This window comes from Desmodus rotundus, chromosome 10 (assembly GCF_022682495.2).
Source record: "Desmodus rotundus isolate HL8 chromosome 10, HLdesRot8A.1, whole genome shotgun sequence".
Taxonomy (NCBI): Eukaryota; Metazoa; Chordata; class Mammalia; order Chiroptera; family Phyllostomidae; genus Desmodus; species Desmodus rotundus.
Window position 1 is genome coordinate 73,440,584 of NC_071396.1, and position 16,745 is coordinate 73,457,328.

General features: G+C 35.8%; 2 pseudogenes; both read right to left on the reverse strand.

The window, feature by feature from the left end:
* Nucleotides 1-4,209: 4,209 nt before the first annotated feature.
* On the reverse strand, nt 4,210-4,333 carry LOC112323058 (U2 spliceosomal RNA; annotated as a pseudogene).
* An 11,194-nt stretch (nt 4,334-15,527) lies between these two features.
* LOC112322973 (translationally-controlled tumor protein-like) lies at nt 15,528-15,992 on the reverse strand (annotated as a pseudogene).
* Between the last annotated feature and the right edge of the window lie 753 nt (nt 15,993-16,745).

The following is a 16,745-nucleotide window of genomic DNA, read 5'->3' on the forward strand; positions in this document are numbered from 1 at the left end:
TCAACCAAACAATCTACCTTTTAAAATGAATAAAAATAAATAAATACCAAAACAGAATTTCACAAAATGTGCCTAATAGTGTTTATAAGACAAAAAAGATTAAATGTGCTGGTTTTTAGTTTCTTTGGGTGGGGGAGATGTAATTGACATGTAACATTATATTAATTTCAGGTGCACAGCATAATTATTTGATGATGCATATATTGTGAAATGATCACCATAATGTCTAGTTAACATCCATCATCTCACAGGTTGTGTTGAGAACTTCTAAAATCTACTGATGTCTTAGCAACTTTCAAATATACAATACACTATAATTAACTATAGTCACCATACTGTACATTACATTCTCAGGATTTACTTATTTTATAACCAGAAGTTTATACCTTTTGACCACCTTGACCCTTTTCACCCATCCCACCCCACTCCACCCGACTCCAGCCTCTGACAACCCATCAATCCATCTTCTATATCTATGGGTTTGGTGGGATTTTTTTTAGATTCCACATATAGATGAGATCATACAATATTTGTCTTTCTCTGTGTGACATTTCACTTAGCAGAATGCCCTCAAGGGCCATCCAGGTTGTTGCAAATGTTGTCCCAGTTTTTATACAAAGCAACAGAGGGTAATTAGGCATAAATTTCAGGAAAAAAAACCCTCATGCAATACTTTAAGAACATGGATATAATATCATATAGAGCTTATGAGGGAAATTATAAAAGGCAAAAATGGAAAATTCACAACAGTGAGTGGCAAAACAACTAGAAAAGAAGAAACAGAAGATCATGAATAATCAAATATTGGCAGAAAAGAAATTGTACATCATAATTTGTTGTCATAAGACAACAAATTGTTTGGCCATTATTTTTGTTGTTATTATCAGAGATAATTGCGTATGTATTACTACTCTATGATACTACAGAAAAAAATCTACTGTCTAATTAGAGACAAGAATATTACTCAAATAAGAAGAGAAATTGGGACAGAAAATGATCTAGCCAGTTCTTTGTGTAGTAAAACAATAAAATTCCAAAGTCATAAAGTTTTTCCATAAGGAAAGAATTTTCCTAGTTGTCATGCATGTGACTTTTCACTTCCTATAATTCCAAGATGCCCAGCTCACATTCAGGAGCTCCAAGCAGACAAGGAACAGAATGTACTAAGCTTCAGACAGGCCAGAGACAAAGACCAAGAAGATCAATCAAGGCCAAGAGAAGTAAGCAGATAGAGTAGTCGAGGTAAGAAGAAATCCAAAGCCCAATTATTCAGAGGACATAATTGGGATTCTAGGGAAGGACATCAGGGGGTAAGACTAGTGACCCAAGCAGAAGAAGTCCTTTGCTTAGTATGTAAGATCCTTCATAACCCAACCCTCACTTGCCTCTCCATCCTCATTCCTCAGTAATACTCATGCCATCACAGATCTGTGACTTTGCTTGGCATTTTCTGTCTCAATTTAACCACCCAGAAAATTTCACTGTCCTTCAGGACAAAATTCAACATCAGCCCCACAAATAAATTGGCTTTGAGTGTTCTCAGAAGAGTTGGCACACCATCCTAATGTTAATGATGAACTTGGTGCATACCACCATTACAACATGTATTATATTATATTCTAAGTGCTTACATGCCAGTGATCCCATTAGCTAAAATCTCCTTGAAGGTAGGCATTGCCTCTTAATCACTGATTTTCCAAAAACACCTACAACACAGTGCTGGATGCGCCACAATCTCTCAAATAATTGAATAAATGAATACCTCTATACTAACATTTATATCCTAACATAATCATTTGTATTCTGCCTTTTACTTAGCTCTTAAAGAATAAAGGCTATCATATTCATTCTTTCCCCTTAGTGCTTAGCTCAAGTTCTGGCAAATAACATGTGTTCAATAAATTTAATAAAATAATAAATTAATGAAAAGCTATTCCCCTTCAACTGTTTACATAGATCAGGTTTAAAAACACCTATACAGATAAGAGTCCCAAAATGTAATTTGGATATTAGAGTAACAATGTCAGTATAAAAGACAGCAAGTTACTAGCTGTGTCTCCTTGGTCAAGTGATTTAATCTCTCTGTGCCTCAGCTAGTTTCATTAGCTATAAACTGAGGATAATAGTACCCAGTGTTATTAATAGTAATAGCATTTGTGTGAAGATTAGAAGAAGGTCTAACACATAGGAAGCACTATTTCAGTATTTTTTTTTTACTGCTGATGTTGTTATTGTTAGAGTTTTCGGCTAGCAAACAAAATTTTTAAATCATTTTTTTATTATTATTCTATTACAGTTGTCTCAGTTTCTCTCCCTTTGCCCTCTTCCACATAGCCAAGTGCTGGAAACAGCCTAAGTGCCCATCTGTGAATGAGTGGATCAAAAAACTAAGGAAAACTTTTAAATGAGAAAAAGTGAATGACTTATAAAGCAGAACAGAATTGAACAAATGAACAAAGGAAGAAATCTAGAAATTTCAGCCATAAAACTTACTAGCCATTTGACTTCACTCAAATCAATCACCATTCTGTACCTCAGTATCGTCTTCATTCTTCAACAGATATTTACTGAGCAACTACTCAAAATTCTAGGGGTATCATGGTAAACAATACAGACATAAAACTTCCAGACTTGTGTATCCAATTCCTTCCACTCTAAAATGACAGTGTTGGTTCAGAGTGCTGAATAAGATTGCTGTCTTATAAGAGGGCTGTCTCCCCAGGGCATTCACACTACTTTTTTTTTTAATTTTTTTGATTGTTGTTCAAGTAATTTTCTGCCTTTTCCCCTCGCCCCTCCCCACTTGAGCACCAATGTACACCATACACAAAAATAAATTCAAGGTGGATAAAAGATTTAAATATAAGTCATGACACCATGAAAGTCCTAGAGGAGAACATAAGCAGGAAAATCTCAGATATTCCACACAGCAATTTTTTCACTGATATGTCCCCTACAGCAAGGGACATAAAGGAAAGAATAAACAAATGGGACCTCATCAAAATAAAAAGCTTCGGCACAGCTAAAGAAAACAGCATTAAAATGAAAACAGAACCAATCCTATGGGAAAACATATTTGCCAATGATACCTCAGACAAGGGTTTGATCTCCAAAATGTATAAAGAACTCACACAACTTGACTCTAAGTAGACAAGCAACCCAATTCAAAAATGGGCAAAGGACTTGATCACACTACTTTAAAGACCGTGCCCAGTTCTCCCTTCTGTTGAGACCTGCTGTATTAAAGCACTATTACTGATATGACTGTTGTGTTTCCTCCAACCGCGTTGTGACAGGAAAGGTAGAGAATTGTTAGATTACATGTTCTGTGTGATTCGTCCCTCAGTTTCAATATCATGAGTAACCTACACCATAAAGTTATTGTTCTAAGAAGACACCATTGCCCTGAAACCACAGCCTTCACACACAACTACCAGATCTCAAATACATGCCATTGATATAAAAAAGGTAAAACTAAGAAAACAATATTGAAAACCTCTTTTCTATCAGCAAAGCAATTCAAAACATCTACCAATCTATGAGTGGATAAATTTGCCACTCTTCACAGATACATATGTAAAAATAAAATAAATCACAAAGAAAAGTAATGGGTAACAGCATGGAAAAATTAGGTGTACAATATAGAGCAAGCCTATGAAAATGCAGCAAAGGTTTACATAAAGAAGAGATGTTTGGGAACCAGGGCTTATTAGTAATACATCAAGAAAAGCCAGATTGTACTCAGTACAGAGGCTGGGCAAAAAAACTGTTCAATTAAATGATGTTGATCAAAATAATCCCACTAGAGTGAGGGCTGGGTATTAGAAACACCACTCAAGAGAAAAAATAGTTTTCAGACAAAATAGTTATCAAACAAATAATGTCGGAAAGAAGAACTTAAATTTCCAACATATGCACAAAATACCATGAAGCCAAAAATATATATATCAGGTACTTTTCAAGTGATTGATGTGACTAAAGTTAAAACAATGGAAGTCCAGCCACCGATATGCAAATAAGCCAGTAAAAATGGTATGCAGTACAATAGATGCTCTGACATGTGTCTTAGATCTTTTTCTTTAAGAAAAGTAAAATATCTACCTGGTATGCACCTAGACTCTATTTTACAAATGAAAATAGAAAACATGTCTTAAAGTAGGATAAAATGTTACATATCAACATGCCTAAAGCATCAGCAAACTCTGTTACTAAGTTTTTCTGAGCCCCATAATTGTGGTAGTAAAGTAGGTATACTTTACTTAAAAACTGATAGCACTTAAACTGATAAGAACAAATGCTACACTTGATCTTAGCCAAAAGGCCAAGAAGTGATACATATGTGGAATCTAATGAACAAACTGAACTAACAAGGAAAATGGGGACAGATTTATAGATGGAGAGCAGGATGACGGTTAGGTGGCAGCAGTTGGGGAGGTTAGGGGTTGGTGACACTGAGCAAAAAGGAAAAAGGACTCATGGATGTGAACAACAGTATGGTGATTGCTGGGCCAAGGGTGTTATAAGGGGACTTAAAGTTAAAAACTACAATTAAAAAGATTTAAAAATAAGAATAAAACAAAATGATAGCACTTAAGAACCTAAGTATAAATACTTCCATAAAAATGAAGTAAATAAATACCAAAAATCCTTTCTCCAAAATTTTAAAAAATATTTTACAAAATCATATTCAACAGTATTATTCAACATATATGTTTATGTATACTTGCACAAATATGTACACCGTTCTCAAAATTAATGAAAAAATTTAATATGGACCACATTCGTGTACAACTTTCCACAAACTTTCACACTCATTGATAAAGATTTAGAAAAAGCAATAACATCTAGCGAAAAGTATACATCCTAAAATAAAACTATACAACTAGAAGACAAATAAGGGGAAGCTCCATCAACTCATCTAATATTCCCCAAAAGCAGAGTTGACCTATAGTGAAAAAGTAAGAGACAGGTCATTAAATGGAGCCTGCAAAAAAAAAAAAAAGATGGCCTGCCTTATACAGTCAGCCCTCCGTATCCACAGGTTCCACATCCACTGGTTCAACCAACCATGGATTGAGACAATTAAAAAAAGAAAACTGTTACATTGTTGCTGACGTGTACTACCTAGTTAGGCCTATGACTATTGTGAGTGTACTGAACCTATATAGATGTTTCTCTTGTCACTATTCCCTAAACAACACAGTATAACATATATTTACATAGCATTTACAGTGTATTGGGTATTATAAGTAATCTAGAAGTAATTTAAAGCATACAAAAGAATGTGAGTAGGTTATATGCAAAAACTAGTCCATTTTACCTGATGTACTTGAGCATCCATAGATTTAGGTGTTTGTGGGGGTCCTGGAAACCAACCCCTCACAGATAACAGTTCCAACTGTACTGCTTCACCTTTGGCTCTAGTAGCCCACATAGAATTTGCCATGAAACATATCTTTGCACACAGTGGTTAAAGTGTAAATTAGAAAATTATTTTGGAAATTTATCTAGCAGTATTTTTTATATTTAATTATATTTTTCCATTACCATTCATCCCCCATACCCTCTTCCACCTCCATTCTCCCCTCCCACCCCACAATCACCACACTGTTGTCCATGTCCGGAATTTCTTTTCTCTTTCTCTTTTTTTTTTTTTTTTTTTTTGCTCAATTCCTCCATCCTCCCATTCCCTTTCGCCAAGGTGTCAGCCTGCTCTTTATCTATGAGTCTGTCTCTATGTCACTGGAACATTGTACAAGCAGGCTAAAACCAGGCTCTAGATAATGCTCCAACTTCTGCCATAGGTTCAGTCTCATGCTATTCCTTAGGCCTGGATACACACATGTAGGAAATGAAGATATTTCTTACCATGGGTGTCACATTGCTGTCTTCAGATGGATGTAGATAAAGCAGAGATTCCAGCTAATGGAGGTTCAGAGATGGTGTTCTAGGCTTTTAAGCAAATTGCCCCACCTGTTTTATCACATGTCTTAGGTTTACCATAGAAGGAATGAATTGTTCTGGGGAGCATTCTCCTAACTTGTTTACACAGAGATATCCTACCCAGTAAACACACATGGCAACCTAACTTGGTGGAATTATTTTGTTTATTTTTCTGACCAAGGAGCACATATTAGAAATTACTAATCATATACATATTTACCAGGGCATCTCAGGCTCCTTTTTAACACACTTTCCCCATTACAACTCCTTAACTGCTCCCTCCAAGCATTAGGGTTTTCATATTTTCAGTATACCCCTTCCCTCTAAATCTACTTTTAAGAGGTGACAACTAGTCACCCCAACACTAGTATGAGTTGAATTTTGCTGTGTTGCCTCTTTAGATTTCAACTCTAATTGTAAAATTAAAAGTTTTGTCCCCCTTTTGAAGGGATTCTGTGCAAGTAGGAGAGATTTCTTTTGGATGGGTAGTCCTTCCTGGCACAACTGGGTCAATACCCAATGGAGAACTGTTGACTTCTACACCCAAGCTAAGTCTACTAGCAAGCTAACTGCTTGTCAAACCAATGAGAGTAAGTGAAAAGATAAATAAAGGAAAAAAATTAACCTTTAATTTTGTTCAGTTATTTCCATCTAAACAACTGAAGAAAACTTTGTGGATGTTCTTCTACTGTTACTGCTCCATTCCACTGCTTCCAGAACCATCTTTCCTAAGTTGCCCAATAAACTACTTTGCACAGTGTAGGAAAATAAACTATGTGAAGAAAAGATGAGATTATCAAACTTCATTTTCAAATATTTCCCTCCTACAAGTACTATGCAAAAGAAAACCACTTTAATTAGAAAAACATAGGGAAAATCTTATAATAAGCACTAAATAATTAGGTTTGCAGATAGATTTTCTTCCAGCATAGAGCTTCAATGTCAATAAATCAAGCCAAAGGGAATTTCTGAAATGCATTACTACTGATTTCTCACCAGAAAAGAGGGGACATTTTATTTTTTTTTTTATTTTCTATTGAGGTATAATTAACATTATATTACTTTTAGGTATACAACATAATGATTTGATATTTGTATATATTACAGAATGATCATCACAGTAAGTCTAGTTAAACATTCATTACCTCATTTTGTTCTTTTTTTCCATCACCCCCAACCCCCCCAACTGTTGCCACCTCCTACCCTTGACCCTACCCCCTTTGGCTTTCTCCATATGTCCTTTATACATGTTCCTTGATGACCCTTCTCCCTGTATCCTCATTATCCCCTCCCATCTCCCCTCTGGTTACTGTCAGTTTCTTCTTTATTCCAATGTTTCTGCTTATATTTTTGCTTGCTCATTTATTTTGTTGATTAGGTACCACTTATAGGTGAGATTATATGGTAATTGTCTTTCACCACCTGGCTTATTTCACTTAGCATAATCCTCTCCAGATCCATCATGTTTTCATGAACAGTAGGAGCTCTTTCTTTCTTTCTGCTGTGTAGTATTCCATTGTGTAAATGTACCGTAGACTTTTTTTTTTTTACCATAGTCTTCTGATCTACTCATTTACTGGTGGGCATTTAGGTTGTTTCCAGTGCTTGGCTATTGTAAATAGACCTGCTATGAACATTGGGGTGCATAGATTCTTTTGAATTGGTGTTTCAGGATTCTTAGGGAATAATCCCAGGAATGTAATTGCTGGATCAAAAGACAGTTCCATTTTCAGTTTTATGAGGAAATTCCATACTATTTTCCACAGTGGCTGCACCAGTCTGCATTCCCACCAACAGTGAAGTGGGTTCCCTTTTCTCCACAGCCTCCCCAGCAGTTGTTTGTTGACTTGTTTATGATGGCCATTCTGACCTGTGAGAAGTGGTATCTCATTGTTTTAATTTGCATCTCTCTGATGGCTAGTGATGCTGAGCATCCTTTCATATGTCTCTGGGCCCTCTGTATGTCCTACTTGGAAAGTCTCTGTTCAGGTCCTTTGCCCATTTTTTAATTGGGTTGTTTGTCTTCCTGGAGTGGGGTCATGTGAGTTCTTTATATATTTTGGAGATCAAACCTCTGTCTGAGGTATCATTGGCAAATATGTTTTCCCATATGGTTAGTTCCCTATTCATTTTGCTGATGTTTTATTCAGCCATGCAGAAACTTTTTATTTTGAAGTCCCATTTGTTTATTCTTTCCTTTATGTCCCTTGCTCTAGGGGATACACCAGTGAAAAAAATTGTTGCATGGAATATCTGATATTTTCCTGCCTATGTTGTCCTCTAGAACTTTTATGGTGTCATGAGTAATATTTGAGTCTTTTATCCATCATGAGTTTATTTTTGCATACGGTTTAAATTGGTCATCTAGTTTCATTTTTTGCTTGTAGCTCTCCAGATGCCCCAACATCATTTGGTGAAGAGGCTATTTTTACTCCTTTTTATGCTTCTGCCCCCTTTGTCAAATATTAATTGACCATAGAGACTTGGGCTTATTTCTGGGCTCTCTGTTCTGTTCCATTGGTCTATGTGTCTGTTCTTATGCCAGTACCAGACTGTTTTGATTACCATGGCGTTGTAATACAGTTTGATATCAGGTATTGTGATCCTTCCTGCTTTGTTTTTCTTTCTCAAAATTGCTGCTCCTATTTGGGGTCATTTATAGTTCCATATACATTTTTGAAATGTTTGTTCTATATCTGTGAAATATTTCATTGGTATTTTAATAGAAATTGTGTTAAATCTATAAATTGCTTTGGGTAGTATGGACATTTTGATGATGCTAATTCTTCCAATCCATGAACATGGTACACACTCCCATTTGTTTGTCTCTTCCTTAGTTTCTTTCTTCAGTGTTGTGTAGTTTTCTGAGTACAGGTCTTTTCCCTCCTTCGTTAGGTTTATTCCTAGGTACTTTATTTTTCTTGTTGCTATATCAAATGGGATTTTTTTCCTGATTTCTGTTTCTGATATTTCATTGTTGGGGTACAAAAATGCCTTTGATTTCTGAATATTGACTTTGTATCCTGCTGTTTTGCCAAATTCACTTATTAGGTCAAGTAGTTTTTTGATGGAGTCTATAGGACTTTCTATGTACACTATCATGTCATCTGCTAACAATGAGAGTTTTGCTTCCTCCTTTCCAATGTGGATATCTTTTATTTCTTTTTCTTGTCTGATTGCTGTGGCTAGGACTTCCAATAGTATGTTAAATAGAAGTGGTAATTGCGGACATCCTTGTCTGGTTCCTAATCTTGGTATGATCTTCATTTTTGTCAATTGAATATGATGTTGGCTGTAGGTCTCTCATATATGGCCTTTATTATGTTGAGCAATGTTCCCCCTATTCCCACTTTGCTGAGTGTTTTTATCGTAAATAGTTTCTATACCTAAACAAAAGCTTTTTCTGCATCAATTGATATGATCATGTGATTTTTGTCTTTCATTTTGTTTATGTGATGAATCATGGTAGTTGATTTGCGGATATTGTACCAGCCTTGCATCCCTGGGATGAATCCCACTTGATCATGGTGTATGATCTTTTTAATGTATTGGTGCATGTGGTTTGGCAATATTTTGTTGAGGTTCTTAGCATCTATGTTCATCAGCAATATTGGTCTGTAGTTTTCTTTCTTTGTTGTGTCTTTATCTGGTTTTGGAATTAGGGTGATGCTGGCTTCATAAAAAGAGTTTGGGAGTCTTCTGTCTTCTTGGGTTTTTTGGAACAGTCTGTAAAGGATGGGGGTTAGCTCTTCCCTAAATGGTTTGTAAAATCCTCCTGTGAAATCATCTGGTCCAGGGCTTTTGTGTGCTGGGAGTTTTTTCATTACTACTTTGATTTCATCAGCTGTTATCAGTCTGTTCAGGCTTTCTGCTGCTTCTTTATTCAGTTTTGGAAGATTATATTTTTTTTGTAGAAACATGTCCATTTAACCTAGGTTTTCAAATTTTTTTGGCATATAGTTCTTCATAGTAATTTCTTACAATCCTTTTTATTTCTGTGGTATCAGTTGTAATCTCTCCTCTTTTATTTCTGATTTTGTTTATTTGGGTCTTCTCTTTTTTATTTCTTGATAAGTCTGCTTAAAGGCTTGTCAATTTTGTTTATCTTTTCAAAGAACCAGGTTCTGGATATAGATCCTCAGAATTGTTATTTTAGTGTCTATGTAATTTAATTCTGCTCTCTGGGGTGGGGGGCATTTTAAAAGGGAAATATGATTCACTTTTACTAGAATAGTAACTTGGGCCAAATGTAATCATATTTGCCTGTTTGTTTTCCTTTAAGCATTAGTTTATCTTATTGACAAAATAAAGAGTTCTCCCTTATGCCATGTTAGCCTAATTTTTCTTTTTTGCTTAATAGTTAATGTCTACTCCTATTTTCATATTGTAATATATGATAGTTGTATATTACATACACATTCATATGTTATTCAAAGCAAAATGCATTTCTGAGTGGTTTTGTGAGTCCCTGAGGATGCTGTTGTAGATGTTATATCCCCATCACTAACCTTGACTTACAAACAGCTATCACAAAAGCAAATGAGTGGATAAAAAAAACTATTACATTTACACAATGGAATACTACACAACAGAAAGAAAAAAGGAGCTCCTACCCTTTGTGACAGCAGGGATGGAACTAGAGAGCATTATGCTAAGTTTAATAAGCCAGGCAGCGAAAGACAAACACCATATGATCTCACCTGTAAGTGGAACCTAATCAACAAAACATACAAGCAAGCAAAGTATATAACCAGAGACATTGAAATAAAGAACAAGCTGACAGTAACCAGAGGGTTGGGGAGAGAAGGATAATGGGGGAAAGAAGGGGAATGTTCATCAAGGAACATGTGTAAAGGACCCATGAACAAAGCCCAAGAGGAGTAGGATTGAGGGTGGGAGTGTGTGGGGTGGGGGAGAGTGGTGGGGCAAAAATGGAGGCAACTGTACTTGAACAACAATAAAAAAATAAATTAAAAAAGGACCAACGAAAAAAATACAGTATTTTAAAATCTACTATATACTCTTATTATAACATATTTCAAAAAGAAACTTCAAATTGAAATTATCTGCCAAGACAGAAGAAATTCTCATCCAAAACTGTATATGTGTTAAATATACATGTATACATATACAATATTCACACACACTTTTACACTTTTTCTAATTTCATTCCATCAATTAATATTTATAAGCATAATAATTTAAAAGTCAATCTGAGACAGGGATACAATTTCTAGATAAGAAAACACAGATGGTGGCATGCATTCTTACAGACTATTTTTACATTGATTCTCTTACAGGAAATCTGTTTTATTAGCTTTCCAACGTATTCACAATATGAAGAACTACAAAAAAGAAAATTCTAAGATTCTAAAAACACTTGACTGTAAACAGAATTAGTGGGCATAGTATCTTCCCCTGCCAACTCTCTAGGGTGTAAACACATAAGAATATAGCCCAACATTACCTTCCCGCATCCTATTTAAGAACCTTGTTCATGTGTTACTACATGTTGATGTAGTCACTGTTAAAACTGACTCTGATGAAGGTAAATATATGAGGTTTGGGCTATAAGAATAATGGAAATTTGCTACAAAATGTGAGGAAAATGTATTAGGCATAAGAGCTATGTGATCAAGGAATGAATTAATAAACAGGCTGAAACCACACAAGCAATATCATGGAGTCAGGGGTCAGGAACAATCTGGCTGCAGATTGTTATCTGAAAATGATCACAAGTAGACAAGACACAGAGCCTATTTGTTATTCACATTCAGTAAATGAATATGTAATCACTGGGGTAACATTAAGAGAACAGCCAGCTTCATGTCTAACCATTAATGATTGGTAATAAAAGTGACAGTGTTTGTTCAGAGAGGTGGGGGAAGCTGTTTGCTATTGAGGAGAACACAACACAATTTAGTCAAAAGCCATTCATCTATGTAGTGATGGTGCCAACTTCGCTTAATTCAAAATAAATGAATCTGCGGCTAAGCTGTGCTTTTTGTGGTTAAAGACAGTCTATTTCAACATTTGGAAGCTCTGAATTTTGAACTGAAGTAACAGAAAAGTAAAGGAAACAAGTTAAATATAAATATGAAAGCATTGTTAGAGATTTCTGTTATTATCATTAACTAGAAATAATGTGAGCACTTAGGATCACTAAGTTGTAACATCACTATTTTCTAGACATGAAGATTGAGCTCTGTTAAAGAGCTAAATAATTTTAAAAGTTATCAAGAAGCAATTTCACCATTTAAATAAATAGCAGTTAGTAGGCAGACTGAGCTCAGAGCTATTGTGATATGCACAGGAAAATGAACTTCATTGGTTGCAGAAAATATTCAGACTAAATGTTTACTCATGGTTCCTTGAATTTCAGCAAATATCTGTTAAAAAGTGTTTGTGGAAACATAATACTATCATATGTTATTTTTTAAAAGTCAAATGTTTTATAAGATTTAGTAAGCATCCTGTCAACATAAATTAGTATTTCATTTCAGTTAGATAACCTAATCTAATCATAATCAGATTTAAAGGAAATTTAATTTTGAGGCAAAAAAATTACCACAGATAGTTTAAAATTTCTCATTTCAGTGGCAAACTCACCAAAGAGGATATATTATTAAATAGATATATATATGTTCACATAACACAGCATCATCCTTTTGCTAAAATTACCAGCAAGAGTTCAAATATAGCCAGCTCCAAAATTTTGAGAGGTAAAAGTAAAATAACTACAATTGTCCTTACAATTTTCTATATAAAGGCAAGCCAACTCATAATAGAGAAATTTTGAGGCATCATTTAACTAAAAAATATATATAAGAGCCTGAACTGAAGCAGAATAACCTTTACGCTGTTGTTAGAACTTGCATGAAAAAATTAAATTCCTACTGCATTTATTTGATGGGATTGATGATACTCTAGCAAAGTAGTATCTTGAAACAGCTTTTGTTTCGCCATCTTGAATCATAACCCATCATGGTTCTAATATACTAATAGTTACGGTAAGTCTTCAAATTTTAGCTTGACCAATGTGCAAACTTCAGATAACTATACAATGGGGTAAAAAACTGGCCTTTACACTGAACATAAATCACTCAGCCTCTCAGTATTGCTTTTTTTCTCATCTGTACAATGAAGCAGTTGAACTAGATGATTTCAAAACATCCCCCCCCAGAGTTCCGGCCAGGATGGAGGTGTAGGTAGAAATGCTTCACTTCCTCAAACACAACCAAAAGAAGGATAACAATCAATTTTAAAATAATAAACAACCAGAACTGACAGAAAAATCAAACTGCATGGAACTAAAACAACCAAGGAGTTAAAGAAACATTCATCCAGATCAGTGGGAGGGGTGGAGACAGGCAGCTGCGGGGAGAGAACATGCAGCAAGGAGGTGGCTGGAGGACCGGGTGAGCAAGGCAGGACTTGCTGACCAGGAAACTAAAGACTCAAAACCTCTAGCTGTAAACTACCACAGAGGGTGGCGAAGGTGGGAGAAACTCCCAGGCTCACATGAGAGTTCGTTGGAAAGTGGGGCTAGAGAACAGCGAGTGAGCGGCATTGTTCCCTCTCTGACCCCTGCCACACAGACAGTGCCACAACACAGCAAAGAGGGTTGCTGCATCCTGGCAAATACATAAGGCCCCACCCCTTACAACATAAAAGGTGCTCTGAGACATAGAAATATGGCCCAAATGAAAGAACAGATCAGAACTCTAGAGAAAGCTAAGCAACAAGGAGATAGACAACCTTTCTGATGCAGAGTTCAAAACACTGGTAATCAGGATGCTCACAGAATTGATTGAGTTCCGTCACAAAATGAAGGAAGAAATGAAGGCAACACAATGAGAAATAAAGCAAAATATATAGGGAACCAACAGTGAAGGGAAAGAAAGCTGGATTCAAATCAACAATTTGGAACAAAAGGAATAAATAAACATCCAACCAGAACAGAATGAAGAAACAAGAATTCAAAAATTGAGGACAGGCTTAGGAAGTTATGAGACAACTTTAAGCACTCCAACATCTGAATCATAGGGGTGCCAGAAGGAGAAGAACAAGAGCAAGAAAGAGAAAGCTTATTTGAAAAAATAATGAAGGAAAACTTCCCCAATCTGGCAAGAAATAAACTTCAAGGAAGTCCAGGAAGCCCAAGGAATCCCAAAGAGATTGGACCCAGGAAGAAACACACCAAGACACATCATAATTAAGTTACCCAAGATTAAAGATAAGGAGAGAATCTTAAAAGCAGCAAGAGGAAAGGAGACAGTTACGTACAAATGTGTGCCCATAGGACTATCAGCTGATTTCTCAAAAGAAACCTTGCAGGTAAGAAGGGACTGGAGAGAAGTATTTGAAGTCATGAAAGGCAAGAACCTACTTCCAAGATTACTCTATACAGCAAAGCTTTCATTTAGAATGGAAGGGCAGATAAAGTGCTTCCCAGATAAGGTCAAGTTAAAGGAGTTCATCATTACCAAGCCCTTATTATATGAAATATAATTAATCTAAGGCATTAATCTAAGAAATAGAAGATCAGAGACTATGAACAGTAAAATGACAACAAACTCATAACTATCAACAGCCAAACCTAAAAATCAAAAACAAAAACTCAGCAAACAACCTGACAGGAACAGAATCACAGAAATGAAGACCACGTGGAGGATTATCAGTGGCAAGGGGAAGGGGGGAATGGAGGGAAAAGGTACAGGGAATAAGCATAATTGGTAGGCATAAAATAGAAAGGGAGAGGTTAAGAATAGTATAGGAAATAGAGAAGCCAAAGAACTTATATATACAACACATGGATTGAACTAAGGGGGTGAGGGGGAATGCTGGAGGGTAAGGGGGTGCAGAGTAAAGGAGGATAAGGGGGAGAAAGAAATTGGAATGATTGTAATAGCATAATCAATAAAATATACTTAAAAAATAAAAAAATTGAAAGAGTAATTAGGACAGCATTTTGTTATTTAGGAGCAGCAAACGTGGGTGGAAATTAAAAAGAAAAGCAAAAGGCTAACGATGAATATATTTCTGGGAGCACAAGAGTGTTTATAGCAACACCAGACTTCTCAAAAGTGCCGACTGTGATTTGTACCCAAATGAATAAAATGCAATCATTTTTTTAAAATGTCCCACCCAATTTGATGATTTCAAATACTTCAGTCTACTCAAATATTTATATATCTCATTAAACAAATGCTTTCTAGAATAAAAATTAAATCAACTAACAAATATTTATTGAACTCTTAGTAAGAACAGAGTATTAACTATGTTAATTGCTGGGGAAAATGCCCCAATACAACCCAATGCAATCCCAAAGGATTCCTATTCCTGCAGTTCCTATTTTATTTTCTTTTATATATTTTACTTTATTTAGTTGAAACACATATTATTTTTTCACAACCTACATGTCATGTTTATTCTTAAAAACAATGCCTTTGCTCCAAATAAATCAAGGTCAAAATAAATGAAGAATTCAAGATAACATTAGTACCATTTGTCCTAGTCAGTGTGTGGATGAAAAGCAGCAGGCAGTTATGATGACAGGTAATAGATCCAAACTGCCAAATTTGTTAGCATTCTTCCATTTCTAAACCATCCCTAGAGAGAACCATATATGGGGCCACACCCTCCTCAACATAGCCCTGCAGAGCAACCATGCCATCTGGATGCACATTTTCACCAGTCAAGAACTGGTAGTTTTTGAAATATGCTTGATTTGTTCTGTAGCCCCTGACATAAAAAGTTTTACTGTTTCTGGCCTATGTCCTTCAAATTTCCATTTGATTGACTTCATGTATTCTTTGATGTACTTCTTCTAGGCTTCTCTCCTGAAGCTGGTTTCCTGCAAATGATGGTTCATGACAATGTCAACACCAGGGATTCCAGTGCTTTGGGTACCTTCGCCCTCTGGGCCTTCAGTGGAGGCATTTCCACCAATAAGCGTGTCTTTGATATTTCACTCTATCTCCAAGCACAATCAGTCTCCAGATCTCCCAGATCTTGTAGACATCGGAGGACATCTTGTCATGGTTGATGAGGTCCAGTAGATGACCATGATGGTGGCTGGAAGGAGACAACAGTGGCACTGGCTTAGCAGGAGCCCAGAGCTTGGAGGGGGCTGAGGGAAGCCTGCAGCCTGAGCAGCCTAGCAGGGAGGGTAGGGGAAGAGAGCAGGGTTTCAATTTTAAAAGTGTGTGTATAACTGTAAGGGGAGGGATTAAGACCCATAATTCTTACTTGTTTACATTCTGTAATAAATTGAAATAATGTATCAAATAAGAGAATTTATCTATTTTATTAATAAAATGTACTATTATGGCAATCTATGCTGTTGGTTTACACAATATATGGACATAATTTTAAAATGTTCCCTGTTATGTTTTAAAATGTTTCTTAAAATTTTAATGAGATTTTATGGTTTAATTTTAAAAATCCAGTCACTCCATAGCTCAAGTGAAAAATTAAATGTTTGTGATGATCTGTATCCAGTAGTACAAAAAAATATATACTAAGAATGTGATTAAAGAAGGTAAAGGGGACAAATATGTGGTAAACGGAGCCTAGCCAGGTAACTTGGTTGGTTAGAGTGTTGCAATATGCCAAGGTTCATCCCAGTCAGGGCACATACAATAATCAACCAATGAATGAATAAATAACTGGAAAACAAATCAATGTCTCTCTCTCTCTCTCTCTCTCTCTCTATCTCTCTCTCTCTCTCTCTCTCTCTCTCTTTCTCTCTCTCTCTCCCTCTCTCTCTCTCCTCCTTCCTCTCTCTCTCTCTCTCTCTA